Source organism: Salvelinus namaycush, unplaced genomic scaffold, assembly GCF_016432855.1.
Source record: "Salvelinus namaycush isolate Seneca unplaced genomic scaffold, SaNama_1.0 Scaffold9, whole genome shotgun sequence".
Classification (NCBI taxonomy): Eukaryota; Metazoa; Chordata; class Actinopteri; order Salmoniformes; family Salmonidae; genus Salvelinus; species Salvelinus namaycush.
The window spans coordinates 268,569-290,643 of record NW_024061641.1 but is presented as its reverse complement, the minus strand read 5'-3'; positions in this window follow the sequence as shown (position 1 = coordinate 290,643).

Sequence of the window (22,075 nt, the reverse complement as noted above, 5' to 3'; positions counted from 1 at the left end):
TTTTATTTTCTCATGATTTGGTTGGGTCTAATTGTGTTGCTGTCCTGGGGCTCTGTGGGGTGTGTTTGTGTTTGTGAACAGAGCCCCAGGACCAGCTTGCTTAGTTGATTCTTCTCCTGGTTCATCTCTCTGTAGGTGATGTCTTTGTTATGGAAGGTTTGGGAATCGCTTTCTTTTAGGTGTTTGTAGAATTTAACAGCATCTTTTCTGGATTTTGATAATTAGCGGGTATCGGCCTAATTCTGCTCTGCATGCATTATTTGGTGTTTTACATTGTACACTGGGGATATTTTAGCAGAATTCTGTATGCAGAGTCTCAATTTGGTGTTTGTCCCATTTAGTGAATTCTTGGTTGGTGAGCGGACCCCAGACCTCACAACCATAAAGGGCATAGGGTTCTATAACTGATTCAAGTATTTTTAGCCAGATCCTAATTGGTATGCAAATGTTATGTTCCTTTTGATGGCATAGAATGCCCTTCTTGCCTTGTCTCAAATCGTTCACAGCTTTGTGGAAGTTACCTGTGGCGCTAATGTTTAGGCCGAGGTATGTATAGTTTTTGTGTGCTCTAGGGCAACGGTGTCTAGATGGAATTTGTATTTGTGGACCTTTTCTGGAACACCATGATTTTTGTCTCTCTGAGATTTACTGTCAGGGCCCAGGTCTGGCAGAATCTGTTTGGAAGATCTAGGTGCTGCTGTAGGCCCTCCTTGGTTGGGGACAGAAACACCAGATCATCAGTAAACAGTAGACATTTGACTTCAGATTCTAGTAAGGTGAGGCCGGGTGCTGCAGACTTTGAGTGCCCTCACCAATTCATTGATATATATGTTGAAGAGGGTGGGGCTTAATCTGCATCTCTGTCTCACCCCACGGCCCTGTGGAAAGAAATGTGTGTGTTTTTTGCCAATTTAAACCACACTTGTTGTTTGTGTGCATGGATTTTATAATGTAGTAAGTTTTTCCCCCAACACCACTTTCCATAAATTTGTATAGCATACCCTCTTGCCAAATTGAGTCGAAGGCTTTTTTTAAATCAACAAAGCATGAGAAGACTTTGCCTTTGTTTTTGTTTGTTTGTTTGTCAATTAGGGTGTGCAGGGTGAATACATGGTCTGCTGTAGGATAATTTGGTAAAAAGACAATTTGACATTTGCTCAGTACATTGTTTTCACTGAGGAAATGTACGAGTCTGCTGTTAATGATAATGCAGAGGATTTCCCCAAGGTTGCTGTTGACGCATATCCCACGGTAGTTATTGGGGTCAAATTTGTCTCCACTTTTGTGGATTGAGGTGATCAGTCCTTGGTTCCAAATATTGGGGAAGATGCCAGAGCTAAGGATGATGTTAAAGAGTTTAACTATAGCCAATTGGAATTTTCTGTCTGTATATTTGATAATTTCATTGAAGATACCATCAACACCACAGGCCTTTTTGGATTGGAGGGTTTTTATTTTGTCCTGTTGTTCATTCAAGGTAATTGGAGAATCCAGTGGGTTCTGGTAGTCTTTAATAGTTGATTCTAAGATATGTCATTGATCATGTATATGTTTTTGCCGTTTGTTCTTTGTTATAGAGCCAAAAAGATTGGAGAAGTGGTTTATCCATACATCTCCATTTTGAATAGATAATTCTTCGTGTTGTTGTTTGTTGAGTGTTTTCCAATTTTCCCAGAAGTGGTTAGATTCTATGGATTCTTCAACTACATTGTCATGCCCTGACCTGAGAAAACCTTTTATTTCTCTATGTTGGTTAGGTCAGGGTGTGACTAGGGTGGGTAGTCTAGTTTTTTATTTTCTATGTTGGCCTGGTATGGTTCCCAATCAGAGGCAGCTGTCTATCGTTGTCTCTGATTGGGGATCATATTTAGGCAGCCTTTTTCCCACCTGTTGTTTGTGGGATCTTGATTTTGTATTGTTGCTTTTCAGTCCTACAAAGCTGTACGTTTCGTTTTGTTACTCTTCATTGTTTTGTTGCTGGTTCACATTAATAAACATGATTAATGCCTTCCACGCTGCACCTTGGTCAAATCCTTCCAACAACGATCGTTACATAACATTGAGCTGATTTCTGAAGTGCTGCTCCTTCTTTTTCCGTAGTGTATTTCTGTATTGTTTTAGTGATTCACCATAGTGAAGGCGTAGACTCAGGTTTTCTGGGTCTCTATGTTTTTGGTTGGACAGGTTTCTCAATTTCTTTCTCAGATTTTTGCATTCTTCATCAAACCATTTGTCATTGTTGTTAATTTTCTTCGGTTTTCTATTTGAGATTTTTTAGATTTGATAAGGAAGCTGAGAGTTCAAATATACTGTTAAGTTTTTCTACTGCTAAGTTTACACCACTATTACAGTGGAACGTTTTGTCCAGGAAGTTGTCTAAAAGGGATTGAATTTGTTGTTGCCTAATTGTTTTTTGGTAGGTTTTCAAACTACAATCCTTCCATCTATAGCATTTCTTGGCTTTGATGCCTCATGATTGAGTATTGCTCTGTTCAAGTAGACTGTGGTTTTGCTGTGGTCTGATAGGGGTGACAGTGGGCTGACTGTAAACGCTCTAAGAGACTCTGGGTTGAGGTCAGTGATAAAGTAGTCTACAGTACTACTGCCAACAGATGAGCTATATGTGTACCTACTATAGGAGTCCCCTCGAAGCCTACCATTGACTATATACATACCCAGCGTCCGACAGAGCTGCAGGACTTGTGACCCGTTTTTGTTGGTTATGTTGTCATAGTTGTGCCTAGGGGGGCATATGGGGGAGGGAATGCTGTCACCTGCAGGCAGGTGTTTGTCCCCCTGTGTGCTGAGGGTGTCAAGGTTCTTGTCCGGTTCTGGCATTTAGGTCGCCACAGACTAGTACATGTCCCTGGACCTGGAAATGATTGATTTCCCCCTCCAGGATGGAGAAGCTGTCTTCATTAAAGTATGTGGATTCTACTGGGGGATATAGGTAGCACACAGGAGGACATTTATCTCTGTTGAGATCATTTCCTTATTCATTTCTAGCCAGATGTAAAATGTTCCTGTTTTGATTAATTTAATAGAGCGCGTTAGGTCTGCTCTATAACAAATTAGCATACCCCCTGAGTCCCTTCCCTGTTTCACACCTGGTAGTGTGGTGGATGGGACTACCAGCTCTCTGTAACCTAGAGGGCAACCAGTGGGTCCGTCTCCTCTCTCTCTCTCTCTCTCTCTCTCTCATTGTTAACTTCTGACATACCTCCCTACTAATGATCCAGCAGAGAGAGAGAGAGATAAGTTTACCATCTGTTACGTAAAGACTCAGGTAGACATCTGTACCCAGACAGAGAGCAGCTTCCAAAGTTCCTGGCTCTGTTCCCTATGGGAACCAAGTCATTGACCCACCACTTGTTAATATGGTATTTATACTTGTCATATAAAAAATATATATTTAGTTTATTTCATGTCTATAAGATATTCATATTGGATTTACATATTAGCCATAATTGTTATATGGTTCCTTCAATTTAATTCCATTCTTTTCCTTTAGGTCAAAGGTAACCCCCAGAGGACACACGCACGCACGCACACACACACACACGTGAACTTCAGCCCTGGTCAAACAGGTTAGGCCACATTTAAGGGGGCGGGGCTGTGGACAGGTAAGTGGGTGGGGCAGCAGGTTGGGTGGGGAGGTAAAGAAGAACAGCGTGCAGCACACACACTCAGACGTCCATAAACCTGAACAGAGAGGTGAGAGAAGAAGAGAAGGACAGAGAAGAAGAGAAAGACAGAGAAGAAGAGAAGAAGAGAAGGACAGAGAAGAAGAGAAGAAGAGAAGGACAGAGAAGAAGAGAAGAAGAGAAGGACAGAGAAGAAGAGAAGAAGAGAAGGACAGAGAGAGGGAGAACATCCAACTTACCAACAGCTGAAAAAACAACTTACCAACAACAGAACATCGACTTACCAACAACAGAACATCAACTTACCAACAACAGAACATCAACTTACCAACAACAGAACATCAACTTACCAACAACAGAACATCGACTTACCAACAACAGAACATCGACTTACCAACAACAGAACATCAACTTACCAACAACAGAACATCAACTTACCAACAACAGAACATCAACTTACCAACAACAGAACAACTAACTTACCAACAACAGAACATCAACTTACCAACAACAGAACATCAACTTACCAACAACAGAACAACTTAACTGGCCTTGCAGGTAATCTAATTCCACAATTTGAGTTACAGAATTTAAAAAAATATCAATCAAATAAAAAATTTTAAGACCTTTTTACATCAGCCAATGTTACAAAGCGCTGTACAGAAACCCAGCCTAAAACCCCAAACAGCAAGCAATGCAGATGTAGAAGCACGGTGGTTAGGAAAAACTCCCTGGAAAGGCCAGAACCTAGGAAGAAACCTAGAGAGGAACCAGGCTCTGAGGGGTGGCCAGTCCTCTTCTGGCTGTGCTAGGTTGAGATTATAACAGAACATGGCCAAGATGTTCAAATGTTCATAGATGACCAGCAGGGTCAAATAATAATAATCACATTGGTTGTCGAGGCTGCAACAGGTCAGCACCTCAGGAGTAAATGTCAGTTGACTTTTCATAGCCAAGTATTCAGAGTTAGAAACAGCAGGTGCGGTAGAGAGAGAGAGAGACGAAAACAGCCGGTCTGGGACAAGGTAGCACGTCCGGTGAACAGGTCAGTGTTCCATAGCCACAGGCAGAACAGTTGAAACTGGAGCAGCAGCACAACCAGGTGGACTGGGGACAGCAAGGGGTCATCATGCCATGTAGTCCTGAGGCATGGTCCCAGGGCTCAAGTCCTCCAGGAGGGGGAGGGAGAGGGAGAGAGAGAGAATTAGAGAGAGCATACTTAAATTCACAAAAGACACCGGATAAGACAGGAGAATTACTCCAGATATAACAGACTGACCCTAGCCCCTCAACACATAAACTACTGCAGCATAAATATATCATAATGTAGGTTCTTACACAGATGGGTAATGGTATAAGTTAGATAACATAGACAGTTACAATATGTACAATGTTCTACCTCTCAAAAGACGAGACTGTTTTCTATCCTGGGGGTGATTGGACTGGAGTTTTCAGAACTTACATTACCTGCACCAGAGCTTCAAATGAGTAGAGAAAGAGAGAGAGAGACGGATCTATCTATTTCACTTGCTTTGGCAATGTAAACATATATTTCCCATACCAATAAAACCCTTAAATTGAATTGACTTGAGCGAGAGCGAGAGCGAGAGAGAGAGAGAGAGAGAGAGAGAGAGAGAGAGAGAGAGAGAGAGGTAGAGAGCGCAACAGAGAGTTGCAGAGAGAGAAAAAGAGAGAGGTAGAGAGAGAGAGACAGAGAGAGAGAGAGAGGTAGAGAGCGCAACAGAGAGTTGCAGAGAGAGAAAAAGAGAGAGGTGGAGAGAGAGAGAGAGACAGAGTGAGAGGGAGAGAGAGAGAGAGAGAGAGAGAGAGAGAGAGAGAGAGAGAGAGAGAGAGAGAGAGACAGAGAGAGAGAGAGAGAGAGAGAGAGAGAGAGAGAGAGACAGAGAGAGAGAGAGAGAGAGAGAGCATACCACTGTGAACGCTCTGAGAGACTCTATCAGAGTTATCTATCCAAAACGGAGATGTATGGGTAAACTACTTCTCTAATCTTTTTGGTCCTATAATAAAGAACAAACAGCAAAAACATGCACATGAACAAATACAAATCTTAGAATCAGCTATTAAAGACTACCAGAACCCACTGGATTCTTCAAGTACAGGACAACGCCTGTGGCGTTGATGGTATCCTCACTGAAATGATAAAATATGTAAGCAATGTACTGAGCAAATGTCAAATTTTTACCAAATTACCGTACGACAGACCACGTATTCACCCTGCACACCCTAATTGACAAACAAACAAACCAAAAGAAAGGCAAAGTCTTCTCATGCTTTGTTGCCTCAATTTGGCATGAGGGTATGCTATACAAATTGATGGAAAGTGGTGTTGGGGGAAAAACATACAACATTATAAAATCCATGTACACAAACAACAAGTGTGAGGTTAAAATAGGCAAAATACATATTTCTTCACACAGGGCCGTGAGGTGAGACAGGGATGCAGCTTAAGCCCCACCCTCTTCAACATATATATCAATGAATTGGCGAGGGCACTAGAACAGTCTGCAGCACCCGGCCTCACCCTACTAGAATCTGAAGTCAAATGTCTACTGTTTGCTGATGATCTGGTGCTTCTGTCACCAACCAAGGAGGACCTACAGCAGCACCTAGATATTCTGCACAGATTCTGTCAGACCTGGGCCCTGACAGTTAATCTCAGTAAGACAAAAATCATGGTGTTCCAGAAAAGGTCCAGTCGCCAGGACCACAAATACAAATTCCATCTAGACACCGTTGCCCTAGAGCACACAAAAAAACTATACATAGCTTGGCCTAAACGTCAGCGCCACAGGTAACTTCCACAAAGCTGTGAACGATCTGAGAGACAAGGCAAGAAGGGCATTCTATGCCATCAAAAGGAACATCAAATTTGACATACCAATTAGGACCTGGCTTAAAATACTTGAATCAGTTGACCCATTGACCCATTGCCATTTATGGTTGTGAGTTCTGGGGTCTGCTCACCAACCAAGAATTCACAAAATGGGACAAACACCAAATTGAGACTGCATGCAGAATTCTACAAAAATATCCTTTGTGTACAACGTAAAACACCAAATAATGCATGCAGAGCAGAATTAGGCTGACAACCGCTAATTATCAAAATCCAGAAAAGAGACGTTAAATTCTACAACCACCTAAAAGGAAGCGATTCCCAAACCTTCCATAACAAAGTCATCACCTACAGAGAGATGAACCTGGAGAAGAGTCCCCTAAGCAAGCTGGTCCTGGGGCTCTGTTCACAAACACAAACAGACCCCACAGAGACCCAGGACAGCAGCACAATTAGACCCAACCAAATCATGAGAAAACAAAAAGATAATTACTTGACACATTGGAAAGAATTAATAAAAAAGCAGAGCAAACTAGAATGCTATTTGGCCCTAAACAGAGAATACACAGTGGCAGAATACCTGACCACTGTGACTGACCCAAACTTAAGGAAAGCTTTGACTATGTACAGACTCAGTGAGCATAGCCTTGCTATTGAGAAAGGCCACCGTAGGCAGACCTGGCTCTCAAGAGAAGACAGGCTATGTGCACACTGCCCACAAAATGAGGTGGAAACTGAGCTGCACTTCCTAACCTCCTGCCAAATGTATGACCATATTAGAGACACATATTTCCCTCATATTACACAGATCCACAAAGAATTGAAAAACAAACCCAATTTTGATAAACTCCCATATCTACTGGGTGAAATACCACAGTGACATCACAGCAGCAAGATTTGTGACCTGTTGCCACAAGAAAAGGTCAACCAGTGAAGAACAAACACCATTGTAAATACAACCCATATTTATGTTTATTTATTTTCCCTTTTGTACTTTAACTATTTGCACATCGTTACAACACTGTATATAGACATAATATGACATTTGTAATGTCTTTATTCTTTTGGAACTTCTGTGAGTGTAATGTTCACTGTTAATTTTTATATATTATCTACTTCACTTGCTTTGGCAATATTAACATGTTTCCCATAGCAATAAAACCCTTAAATTGAAATGAAATAGAATTTAATTGAGAGAGAGAGAGAGAGAGAGAAAGAAAGAGAGAGAGATGGAGAGATGTATAGAGAAAGAGAGAGAGATGTTATTTCCTATTACATAAGATAAAAACATGATTGGTTATGACTGAGTATGGCACAGGTAAAGCTATTTTTCAAAATATTGATTATGGTCAAATATGAAATTGATTTTTAACATAGATTTTCAGTCGTTGTGCTAATGCTAGTCAGTTAGTAATTCTACTTAGTTAGTAATGCTAGTCAGTTAGTAATGCTGGTTAGTTAGTAATGCTAGTCAGTTAATAATGCTAGTCACTTAGTAATGCTAGTCAGTTAGTAATGCTAGTCAGTTAGTAATGCTGGTTAGTTAGTAATGCTAGTCAGTTAGTAATGCTAGTTAGTTAGTTAGTAATGCTAGTCAGTTAGTAATGCCAGTCGGTTAGTAATGCTTGTCAGTTAGTAATGCTAGTTAGTTAGTAATGCGACTTAGTTAGTAATGCTACTTAGTTAGTAATGCTGGTCAGTTAGTAATGCTGGTTAGTTAGTAATGCTAGTTAGTTAGTAATGCTAGTTAGTTAGTAATGCTGGTTAGTTAGTAATGCTGGTTAGTTAGTAATGCTAGTTAGTTAGTAATGCTAGTTAGTTAGTAATGCTAGTTAGTATTGTCTCACAAAAGTACCTCTAACTTCCTTCATACTGCACGCAGAGGCATAAACATGTTATCAACGAGTTCCTCCTGACTATATAGAAGTAAAATAAGAATCTGTCACTAAGGTTAACCAGTTCATCTGACTATACGGAAGCAGAGAGAGAATCTGTCAGTAAGGTTAACCAGTTCATCTGACTATAGGGAAGTAGAGTGAGAATCTGTCAGTAGGTCAACCAGTTCATCTGACTATAGGGAAGTAGAAAAATAGAGCGATGGCAAGTAAGTAGGAGGTTAGTTGGTGTGAGAAAGGTGTGTGTGTGTGTGTGTGTGTGTGTGTGTGTGTGTGTGTGTGTGTGTGTGTGTGTGTGTGTGTGTGTGTGTGTGTGTGTGTGTGTGTGTGTGTGTGTGTGCATTCTCTGTGCATGCTGTAAAACGGCATGGAGGTGCGATCTCTTTGATTTTCCAGTATGGTATTATATTGGGGTTATGTATCTATTTATCTAGGAGGAGGAAAGAGGAGCGTTTGACAAACAGGACAACCTGTGAGCCTACCTGGCGACCTCTTCACTGAGATGCGAAGACGGTTCTCGAAGTCGGGGGTCCCGACCCCAAAAACCTCTGAACCCCAGGGTTAGATATGATTTACTTGACCAAATATGGGTTTTAATTCATGTTTTAAGTGTTATCCTCTGAGATCCAATGCAGGACATCTTGTAGTATAATTTCTTTTTTACACCAATACATTTAATTCAAGGAGTGCCTATCCCGATGTCTGCTGAACGACCCCAAACTTCCTCTGTAGCCTCCTCGCTCCCCACCCCAAGCCTTGCTGCGGCGCTAGCCCGACGAAGGTTCACCTTGAGCGGGGCAGCTGACAGCCAGAACCAAGGACTGACGGTCTACTGCAGGTGTGTTAAACTGGGTTTTACCTGATCCATCAACACGTCACATGCAGAGTGGAGCCCTTTACACACTTCACTTACACACTATCTCTCTCTCCCCCTTCCTCTCTCTCTTCACCCTCCTCCATCCTCCCTTCTCTCCCTCTCTCTTCCTAACACTACCTCCCCCCCAATCCCAGAACGCCATTCTCTCGTAGCTTCCTGTCTGAAGACCAGTTCCAGTGTTCCATCTGTCTGGATATCTTCATAAACCCCGCCTCCACTCCATGTGGACACTCCTTCTGCATGGCCTGCATTGGTAGGTAGATGTACTTCAAATCAAATGTTATTGGTCACATGCTCCGAATACAACAGGTGTAGGTAGACCTCACAGTGAAATGCTTACTTATGAGCCTTTAACCAACAACGCAGTTTTAAGAAAAAAAAAAAGGTGTTAAGAAAGTATTTACTAAATAAACAATACATATAAAATAAATAAGAAAATACAAAAATAAATAATTAAAGAGCAACAATAAAATAACAGTAGTGGAGATATATAACGGGGGTATCTGTACAGAGTACATGTTTGGGGGCACAGGTTAGTCGAGGTAAATGAGGTAATATGTACATGTAGGTAGAGGTAAAGTGACTATGCATAGATAATAAACAGAGAGTAGCAGCAGCATAAAAACGGGGGAAGGGGTCAATGCAAATAGTCTGGGCAGCCATTTTGTTTAGCTGTTATTGCTTGGGGGTAGAAGCTGTTAAGAAGCCTTTTGGATCTAGACTTGGCGCTCCGGTACCTCTTGCTGTGCGGTAGCAGAGAGAACAGTCTATGACTAGTTTGGCTGGAGTATTTGACAATTTTTAGGGCCTTCCTCTGACACCGCCTGGTATAGATGTCCTGGATGGCAGTACGCACTACCCTCTGTAGTGCCTTGTGGTCGGAGGCCGAGCAGTTGCCATACCAGGCGGTGATGCAACCCGTCAGGATGCATTCGATGGTGTAGCTGTAGAACCTTTTGAGGATCTGGGGACCCACGCCAAATCTTTTCAGTCTCCTGAGGGGGAATAGGTTTTGTCGTGCCCGCTTCATGACTGTCTTGGTGTGTTTGGACCATGTTAGTTTGTTGGTGATGTGGACACCAAGAAACTTGAAGCTCTCAACCTGCTCCACTACAGCCCTTCGATGAGAATGTGGGCGTGCTCGGTCCTCCTTTTCCTGTAGTCCACGATCATCTCCTTTGTCTTAATCAGAGGGAGAGGTTGTTATCCTGGCACCACCCGGCCAGGTCTCTGACCTCCTCCCTGTAGGCTGTCTCATCGTTGTCGGTAATCAGGCCTACCACTGTTGTGTCATCAGCAAACTTAATGATGGTGTTGGAGTCGTGCCTGGCCGTGCAGTCATGAGTGAACAGGGAGTACAGGAAGGGACTGAGCACGCACTCCTGAGGATCCCCCGTGTTGAGGATCAGCGTGGCAGATGTGTTGTTACCTACCCTTACCACCTGGGGGCGGCCAGTCAGGAAGTCCAGGATCCAGTTGCAGAGGGAGGTGTTTAGTCCCAGGGTCCTTATCTTAGTAATGAGCTTTGAGGGCACTATGGTGTTGAACGCTGAGCTGTAGTCAATGAATAGCATTCTCACGTATGTGTTCCTTTTATCTAGGTGGGAAAGGCCAGTATAAATATAATAGAGATTGCATCATCTGTGGATCTGTTGGGGCGGTATGCAAATTGGAGTGGGTCTAGAGTTTCTGGGATAATGGTGTTGATGTGAGCCATGACCAGCCTTTCAAAGCACTTCATGTCTACAGACGTGAGTGCTACGGGTCGGTAGTCATTTAGGCAGGTTACCTTGATGTTCTTGGGCACAGGGACTATGGTGGTCTGCTTGAAACATGTTGGTATTACAGACTCAGACAGGGAGAGGTTGAAAATGTCAGTGAAGTCACTTGCCAGTTGGTCAGCGCATGCTCGGAGTACACGTCCTGGTAATCCGTCTGTGAATGTTGATCTGTTTAAAGGTCTTACTCACATCTGCTATGGAGAGAATGATCACGCAGTCGTCCGTAACAGCTAATGCTCTCATGCATGTTTCAGTGTTGCTTGCCTCGAATCGCCTGTAAACCATGGCTTCTGTTTGGGGTATTTACATACGGTCACTGTGGGGACGACGTCATCGATGAACTTACTGATGAAGCCAGTGACTGATATGGTGTAATCCTCAATGCCATCGGAAGAATCCCGGAACATATTCAAGGGTGTGCTTGCAAAACAGTCCTGTAGCTTAGCATCTGCTTCATCTGACTACTTCCGTATTGAGCCAGTCATTGGTAATTCCTTCTTTAGTTTTTGCTTCTAAGCAGGAATCAGGAGGATAGAGTTATGGTCAGATTTGCCAATGAAGGGTAAGGAAAAGCTTTGTACGGGTCTCTGTGTGTGGAGTAAAGGTGGTCCAGAGTTTTTCCCCTCTGGTTGCACATTTAACATGCTGGTAGAAATGAGGTAAAACGGATTTAAGTTTCCCTGCATTAAAGTCCCCGGCCACTAGGAGCGCCACCTCTGGATGAGCATTTTCTTGTTTGCTTATGGCCTTATACAGCTCATTGAGTGGGGTCTTAGTACCAGAATCGTTTTGTGGTGGTAAATAGACAGCTACGAAAAATATAGATGAAAACTCTCTTGGTAAATAGTGTGGTCTACAGCTTATCATGAGATATTCTACCTCAGGCGAACAAAACCTCGAGACTTCCTTAATATTAGATTTCGTGCACCAGCTGTTATTGACAAATAGACACAGACCACCACCACCTTGTCATACCGGAGGCAGCTGTTCTATCTTGACGATGCAGCGTAAACTCAGCCAGCTGTATGTTATTCATGTCGTCGTTCAGCCACGACTCCGTGACACATAAGATATTAACGTTTTTAATGTCCCGTTGGTAGAATAGTCTTGGTCGGAGCTCATCCAGTTTATTATCCAATGATTGGCTAATAGTACAGAAGGTAGAGGTGGGTTACCCACAAACCCAGCCAGCTGTATCGCCATATCTTCTTCATGCGAATGACAGGGATTTGGGCCTTGTCCTGTGTCTGAAGTAAATCCTTCGCATCCGACTCGTTAAATAAATCTTTGTTCAGTACGAGGGGAGTAATCGCTTCTCTGATATCCAGAAACTCTTTTTGGTCATAAGAGACGGTGGCAGAAACATTGTGTACAAAATAAGTTACAAATAACGCAACAAAAAAACACACACACAAAAGCACAATTGATGCCCGTCAATAGGCAGCCATCTCCTCCGGCAACATTATCATTAGGGAAGCAATTAGGGCTAAGTGCCTTGCTCAAGGGCACATCGACAGATTTTTCACATAGTCGGCTCGGGGATTCGAACCAGCGACCGCTAGGCTTCCTGCCACACACACACACACCAGTGTGCCTTAGAGCAAGCAGGGATGTTGCTGACCTGCCCAGTTACCCATGACCCCTACATGACCCCTACATGACCCCATTGGGCTCAACATGTGGTATGTTGTCATGGTGGTGATATTTAAGTTCAGACGGGTGAATAAAATACTGTTCTATTCTGTCCTCTGATCCAGGTCGGTACTGGTTTTTCAGACGGGTGAATAAAATACTGTTCTATTTTGTCCTCTGATCCAGGTCGGTACTGGTTTTTCAGACGGGTGAATAAAGTACTGTTCTATTCTGTCCTCTGAAATAGGTCGGTACTGGTTTTTCAGACGGGTGAATAAAGTACTGTTCTATTCTGTCCTCTGACCTAGGTCGGTACTGGGACGGTGCTAAGCTCTGCCAGTGTCCCCTCTGCAAAGAGACCTTTAAGAAACGCCCGGACCTCCAGATTAACCGGACCCTCAGGGAGATCACAGAGCAGTTCAAGTCCATGTCCGGGGTGTCTCGGTTGGGCAGCGGGAGGTGGAGAGGTGTCCTAGGGGCTGGAGGTGGGCTATCTTTAAAAAAAAAATGTTTTTATATATATTTTAGGGAATGTTCTAGTTTTAATGACAGATAATTTTACGGTAGATACTGTATGTAGTTAGATACTGTAGATAGATAGATAGATAGATACTGTATGTAGATAGATACTGTATGTAGATAGATACTGTATGTAGATAGATACTGTATGTAGATAGATACTGTATGTAGATAGATACTGTAGATAGATACTGTATGTAGATAGATACTGTAGATAGATACTGTATGTAGATAGATACTGTAGATAGATACTGTATGTAGATAGATACTGTATGTAGATAGATACTGTATGTAGATAGATAGATAGATAGATAGATAGATAGATAGATAGATAGATAGATAGATAGATAGATAGATAGATACTGTATGTAGATAGATACTGTATTGCGATGGGTAGATACTGTATGTAGGTAGATACTGTAGATAGATACTGTATGTAGATAGATACTGTAGATAGATACTGTATGTAGATAGATAGATACTGTAGATAGATAGATAGATAGATAGATACTGTATGTAGATAGATACTGTATGTAGATAGATAGATACTGTAGATAGATAGATAGATAGATACTGTATGTAGATAGATACTGTATGTAGATAGATAGATACTGTAGATAGATAGATAGATAGATACTGTATGTAGATAGATACTGTATGTAGATAGATAGATACTGTAGATAGATAGATAGATAGATACTGTATGTAGATAGATACTGTATGTAGATAGATAGATACTGTAGATAGATAGATAGATAGATACTGTATGTAGATAGATAGATACTGTAGATAGATAGATAGATAGATACTGTATGTAGATAGATACTGTATGTAGATAGATAGATACTGTAGATAGATAGATAGATAGATACTGTATGTAGATAGATACTGTATGTAGATAGATAGATACTGTAGATAGATAGATAGATAGATACTGTATGTAGATAGATACTGTATGTAGATAGATAGATACTGTAGATAGATAGATAGATAGATACTGTATGTAGATAGATACTGTATGTAGATAGATACTGTATTGCGATGGGTAGATACTCTATGTAGATGGGTAGATAGATATTACATAGAAAGTGAGTGGGGGAATAGGGGATGGAACAGCTGCCTCCAGAGACGTATTGACTACAGGCACTACCATTAGACCCGCCCCCCGGCATGGAGGTCTGCTGGTCTTGATAATACTGTATGTTATTGTGTTTATATACTGTATGTTATTGTATTTATATACTGTATGTTATTGTATTTATGTACCGTATGTTATTGTATTTATGTACTGTATGTTATTGTATTTATGTACTGTATGTTATTAAATTTATGTACTGTATGTTATTACATTTATGTACTGTATGTTATTAAATTTATGTACTGTATGTTATCGTATTTATATACTGTATGTTATTGTATTTATGTACTGTATGTTATTGTATTTATGTACTGTATGTTATTGTATTTATGTACTGTATGTTATTGTATTTATGTACTGTATGTTATTGTATTTATATACTGTATGTTAGTACATTTATGTACTGTATGTTATTGTATTTATGTACTGTATGTTATTGTATTTATATACTGTATGTTATTGTATTTATGTACTGTATGTTATCGTATTTATGTACTGTATGTTATTGTATTTATGTACTGTATGTTATTGTATTTATGTACTGTATGTTTCTATTCATCTAGAAGGAGGAGGAGGAGGAGGAGGAGGAGGAGGGGGAGGAGAGGACGCAGACCATCAGGATCCCAGCACCATAGAGAGGGAGTGGATGGACACTAAGGTGGGTTGTAGGGAGAGAGGGAGGGATGGAGAGAGAGAGATAGGGAGGGAGGGAGGGAGGGATAGATATAGAGGTGGAGAGAGAGAGAGATAGATATAGAGGTAGACAGGGAGAGAGAGATATATATAGAGGTAGATAGGGAGAAAGAGATAGATATAGAGGTAGATAGGGAGAGAGAGGTAGATATAGAGGTAGATAGGGAGAGAGAGATAGATATAGAGGTAGATATGGATAGAGAGATAGATATAGAGGTAGATAGGGAGAAAGAGATAGATATAGAGGTGAGGTTTTACCTGATCCATGTTCTGGTGTCTGTCTAATCAGAGGTAATGTGTTATAGATTGTACCGGTTATGTAGAAGGTGTCTGTCTAATCAGAGGTAATGTGTTATAGATTGTACCGGTTATGTAGAAGGTGTCTGTCTAATCAGAGGTAATGTGTTATAGATTGTACCGGTTATGTAGAAGGTGTCTGTCTAATCAGAGGTAATGTGTTATAGATTGTCCCGGTTATGTAGAAGGTGTCTGTCTAATCAGAGGTAAGGTGTTATAGATTGTACCAGGTATCCAGAGGTGTCTGCCTCAAAGACCCAGTACAGCATCAAGTGGTGAGGGGATTGCAGGATACATTTTGGCAAGTATTGGGTTCTTCTGTGTTTGGAAATGTATTCACACATTGTTTCTCCTCCTCTCTCCTCTATGTGTGTGTGTGTGTGTGTGTGTGTGTGTGTGTGTGTGTGTGTGTGTGTGTGTGTGTCAGACCCAGCTACATATGTCTGAGGCAGAGATCCATCAGCTGATTCTACAGAGACAGAGGAAGATGGAGGAGATAAGTTCATCACTGGCTCAACTACAGGTGACCTTTAACCTCTGACCCTTAACCCTGGGGATGGACGGTGACCTTTAGCCCCTGATCCTTAACCCTGGCTACCCCCCCCCCCCCCCCCCACCCCACGCCATCCAACCCCATTCAAAAGTCCATTGATTACTACAGCACCTTAAACGATGTAACTTAACCCTGTCTACCTCACCCCACGCCATCCAACCCCATTCAAAAGTCCATTGATTACTACAGCACCTTAAACGATGTAACTTAACCGTGAACTTACCCCACGCCATCCAATCCATCTTACCCTCAACTCTCTCTAAGGGCTCTCTTTTCGGCGTTAAGGTGGACGCTCTTTACTTTTCCATTTTGTCACGTAAAAACAAACGTTTTCCAGCCCAACGCATCATTCTAACATCAGCCCTGCGCTCAGATGGGAGGGCTAGAAATATTGGATACGTGTCCTTAAAAATTTGATCCAAAGTGCAAATTTTAGGCAGCGCTGGTAGGGATATTTAAGAACAAACAAAAGCTGGTTTTAGCGGTAACACAGTTGGTTGTGGTTGTGGTTTGACAGCGGAAACACAGTTGGTTATGGTTTGACAGAGGAAACACAGTTGGTTGTGGTTTGACAGTGGAAACACAGTTGGTTATGGTTTGACAGCAGAAACACAGTTGGTTATGGTTTGACAGCAGAAACACAGTTGGTTATGGTTGTGGTTTGACAGCGGAAACACAGTTGGTTGTGGTTTGACAGCGGAAACACAGTTGGTTGTGGTTTGACAGCAGAAACACAGTTGGTTGTGGTTTGACAGAGGAAACACAGTTGGTTGTGGTTTGACAGCAGAAACACAGTTGGTTGTGGTTTGACAGAGGAAACACAGTTGGTTATGGTTTGACAGCAGAAACACAGTTGGTTGTGGTTTGACAGCGGAAACACAGTTGGTTATGGTTTGACAGCGGAAACACAGTTGGTTATGGTTTGACAGCGGAAACACAGTTGGTTGTGGTTCTGGTTTGACAGTGGAAACACAGTTGGTTATGGTTTGACAGTGGAAACACAGTTGGTTATGGTTTGACAGTGGAAACACAGTTGGTTATGGTTTGACAGCGGAAACACAGTTGGTTGTGGTTTGACAGTGGAAACACAGTTGGTTATGGTTTGACAGTGGAAACACAGTTGGTTGTGGTTTGACAGCAGAAACACAGTTGGTTATGGTTTGACAGCAGAAACACAGCTGGTTATGGTTTGACAGAGGAAACACAGTTGGTTATGGTTTGACAGAGGAAACACAGTTGGTTGTGGTTTGACAGCAGAAACACAGTTGGTTGTGGTTTGACAGCGTAAACACGGTTGGTTATGGTTTGACAGTGGAAACACAGTTGGTTGTGGTTTGACAGCAGAAACACAGTTGGTTGTGGTTTGACAGCGTAAACACGGTTGGTTATGGTTTGACAGCAGAAACACAGTTGGTTGTGGTTATGGTTTGACAGCAGAAACACAGTTGGTTGTGGTTTGACAGCGGAAACACAGTTGGTTATGGTTTGACAGCGGAAACACAGTTGGTTATGGTTTGACAGCGTAAACACAGTTGGTTGTGGTTATGGTTTGACAGCAGAAACACAGTTGGTTGTGGTTTGACAGCAGAAACACAGTTGGTTATGGTTTGACAGCGGAAACACAGTTGGTTATGGTTTGACAGCGTAAACACAGTTGGTTGTGGTTATGGTTTGACAGCAGAAACACAGTTGGTTCTGGTTTGACAGTGGAAACACAGTTGGTTCTGGTTTGACAGTGGAAACACAGTTGGTTATGGTTTGACAGCAGAAACACAGTTGGTTATGGTTTGACAGCGGAAACACAGTTGGTTCTGGTTTGACAGTGGAAACACAGTTGGTTCTGGTTTGACAGTGGAAACACAGTTGGTTATGGTTTGACAGCGGAAACACAGTTGGTTGTGGTTTGACAGCAGAAACACAGTTGGTTATGGTTTGACAGCAGAAACACAGTTGGTTATGGTTTGACAGCAGAAACACAGTTGGTTATGGTTTGACAGCGGAAACACAGTTGGTTGTGGTTTGACAGCAGAAACACAGTTGGTTGTGGTTTGACAGCGTAAACACAGTTGGTTGTGGTTATGGTTTGACAGCAGAAACACAGTTGGTTGTGGTTTGACAGCAGAAACACAGTTGGTTGTGGTTTGACAGCGGAAACACAGTTGGTTATGGTTTGACAGCGGAAACACAGTTGGTTATGGTTTGACAGCAGAAACACAGTTGGTTATGGTTTGACAGCGTAAACACAGTTGGTTATGGTTTGACAGCGTAAACACAGTTGGTTATGGTTTGACAGTGGAAACACAGTTGGTTGTGGTTTGACAGTGGAAACACAGTTGGTTATGGTTTGACAGCAGAAACACAGTTGGTTGTGGTTATGGTTTGACAGCAGAAACACAGTTGGTTATGGTTTGACAGCAGAAACACAGTTGGTTATGGTTTGACAGTGGAAACACAGTTGGTTGTGGTTTGACAGTGGAAACACAGTTGGTTATGGTTTGACAGCGTAAACACAGTTGGTTATGGTTTGACAGTGGAAACACAGTTGGTTGTGGTTTGACAATGGAAACACAGTTGGTTATGGTTTGACAGCAGAAACACAGTTGGTTATGGTTTGACAGCAGAAACACAGTTGGTTGTGGTTATGGTTTGACAGCAGAAACACAGTTGGTTGTGGTTTGACAGCAGAAACACAGTTGGTTGTGGTTATGGTTTGACAGCAGAAACACAGTTGGTTATGGTTTGACAGCAGAAACACAGTTGGTTATGGTTTGACAGCGGAAACACAGTTGGTTATGGTTTGACAGCGTAAACACAGTTGGTTGTGGTTTGACAGCAGAAACACAGTTGGTTATGGTTTGACAGCGTAAACACAGTTGGTTGTGGTTTGACAGCAGAAACACAGTTGGTTGTGGTTTGACAGCAGAAACACAGTTGGTTGTGGTTGTGGTTTGACAGCAGAAACACAGTTGGTTGTGGTTTGACAGCGGAAACACAGTTGGTTGTGGTTATGGTTTGACAGAGGAAACACAGTTGGTTGTGGTTATGGTTTGACAGCGGAAACACAGTTGGTTGTGGTTTGACAGCGGAAACACAGTTGGTTATGGTTTGACAGCAGAAACACAGTTGGTTAAGGTTTGACAGCAGAAACACAGTTGGTTATGGTTTGACAGTGGAAACACAGTTGGTTATGGTTTGACAGCGGAAACACAGTTGGTTGTGGTTTGACAGCGGAAACACAGTTGGTTATGGTTTGACAGCGTAAACACAGTTGGTTATGGTTTGACAGCAGAAACACAGTTGGTTGTGGTTTGACAGAGGAAACACAGTTGGTTGTGGTTGTGGTTTGACAGCGGAAACACAGTTGGTTATGGTTTGACAGCAGAAACACAGTTGGTTATGGTTTGACAGCAGAAACACAGTTGGTTATGGTTTGACAGCGGAAACACAGTTGGTTGTGGTTTGACAGTGGAAACACAGTTGGTTATGGTTTGACAGAGGAAACACAGTTGGTTATGGTTTGACAGCAGAAACACAGTTGGTTGTGGTTTGACAGCAGAAACACAGTTGGTTATGGTTTGACAGCAGCAACACAGTTGGTTATGGTTTGACAGAGGAAACACAGTTGGTTATGGTTTGACAGTGGAAACACAGTTGGTTATGGTTTGACAGCGGAAACACAGTTGGTTATGGTTTGACAGCAGAAACACAGTTGGTTATGGTTTGACAGCGGAAACACAGTTGGTTGTGGTTTGACAGCAGAAACACAGTTGGTTGTGGTTTGACAGAGGAAACACAGTTGGTTGTGGTTTGACAGCAGAAACACAGTTGGTTGTGGTTTGACAGCAGAAACACAGTTGGTTATGGTTTGACAGCAGAAACACAGTTGGTTGTGGTTTGACAGCAGAAACACAGTTGGTTATGGTTTGACAGCGGAAACACAGTTGGTTGTGGTTTGACAGCGTAAACACAGTTGGTTATGGTTTGACAGCAGAAACACAGTTGGTTATGGTTTGACAGCAGAAACACAGTTGGTTATGGTTTGACAGCGTAAACACAGTTGGTTATGGTTTGACAGCGGAAACACAGTTGGTTGTGGTTTGACAGCGTAAACACAGTTGGTTATGGTTTGACAGTGGAAACACAGTTGGTTGTGGTTTGACAGTGGAAACACAGTTGGTTATGGTTTGACAGTGGAAACACAGTTGGTTGTGGTTTGACAGTGGAAACACAGTTGGTTATGGTTTGACAGCAGAAACACAGTTGGTTGTGGTTTGACAGTGGAAACACAGTTGGTTATGGTTTGACAGCGGAAACACAGTTGGTTATGGTTTGACAGCAGAAACACAGTTGGTTGTGGTTTGACAGTGGAAACACAGTTGGTTATGGTTTGACAGCGGAAACACAGTTGGTTGTGGTTTGACAGCGTAAACACAGTTGGTTGTGGTTGTGGTTTGACAGCGGAAACACAGTTGGTTGTGGTTTGACAGCAGAAACACAGTTGGTTCTGGTTTGACAGTGGAAACACAGTTGGTTATGGTTTGACAGCGGAAACACAGATGGTTATGGTTTGACAGTGGAAACACAGTTGGTTATGGTTTGACAGTGGAAACACAGTTGGTTGTGGTTTGACAGCGGAAACACAGTTGGTTATGGTTTGACAGCAGAAACACAGTTGGTTATGGTTTGACAGCAGAAACACAGTTGGTTATGGTTTGACAGCGGAAACACAGTTGGTTCTGGTTTGACAGCAGAAACACAGTTGGTTGTGGTTTGACAGCGGAAACACAGTTGGTTATGGTTTGACAGCGGAAACACAGTTGGTTATGGTTTGACAGCAGAAACACAGTTGGTTATGGTTTGACAGCAGAAACACAGTTGGTTATGGTTTGACAGCAGAAACACAGTTGGTTATGGTTTGACAGTGGAAACACAGTTGGTTGTGGTTTGACAGCAGAAACACAGTTGGTTGTGGTTTGACAGCGTAAACACGGTTGGTTATGGTTTGACAGCAGAAACACAGTTGGTTGTGGTTATGGTTTGACAGCAGAAACACAGTTGGTTGTGGTTTGACAGCGGAAACACAGTTGGTTATGGTTTGACAGCGGAAACACAGTTGGTTATGGTTTGACAGCGTAAACACAGTTGGTTGTGGTTATGGTTTGACAGCAGAAACACAGTTGGTTGTGGTTTGACAGCAGAAACACAGTTGGTTATGGTTTGACAGCGGAAACACAGTTGGTTATGGTTTGACAGCGTAAACACAGTTGGTTGTGGTTATGGTTTGACAGCAGAAACACAGTTGGTTCTGGTTTGACAGTGGAAACACAGTTGGTTCTGGTTTGACAGTGGAAACACAGTTGGTTATGGTTTGACAGCAGAAACACAGTTGGTTATGGTTTGACAGCGGAAACACAGTTGGTTCTGGTTTGACAGTGGAAACACAGTTGGTTCTGGTTTGACAGTGGAAACACAGTTGGTTATGGTTTGACAGCGGAAACACAGTTGGTTGTGGTTTGACAGCAGAAACACAGTTGGTTATGGTTTGACAGCAGAAACACAGTTGGTTATGGTTTGACAGCAGAAACACAGTTGGTTATGGTTTGACAGCGGAAACACAGTTGGTTGTGGTTTGAAAGCAGAAACACAGTTGGTTGTGGTTTGACAGCGTAAACACAGTTGGTTGTGGTTATGGTTTGACAGCAGAAACACAGTTGGTTCTGGTTTGACAGCAGAAACACAGTTGGTTGTGGTTTGACAGCGGAAACACAGTTGGTTATGGTTTGACAGCGGAAACACAGTTGGTTGTGGTTATGGTTTGACAGCAGAAACACAGTTGGTTCTGGTTTGACAGCAGAAACACAGTTGGTTGTGGTTTGACAGCGGAAACACAGTTGGTTATGGTTTGACAGCGGAAACACAGTTGGTTATGGTTTGACAGCAGAAACACAGTTGGTTATGGTTTGACAGCGTAAACACAGTTGGTTATGGTTTGACAGCGTAAACACAGTTGGTTATGGTTTGACAGTGGAAACACAGTTGGTTGTGGTTTGACAGTGGAAACACAGTTGGTTATGGTTTGACAGCAGAAACACAGTTGGTTGTGGTTATGGTTTGACAGCAGAAACACAGTTGGTTATGGTTTGACAGCAGAAACACAGTTGGTTATGGTTTGACAGTGGAAACACAGTTGGT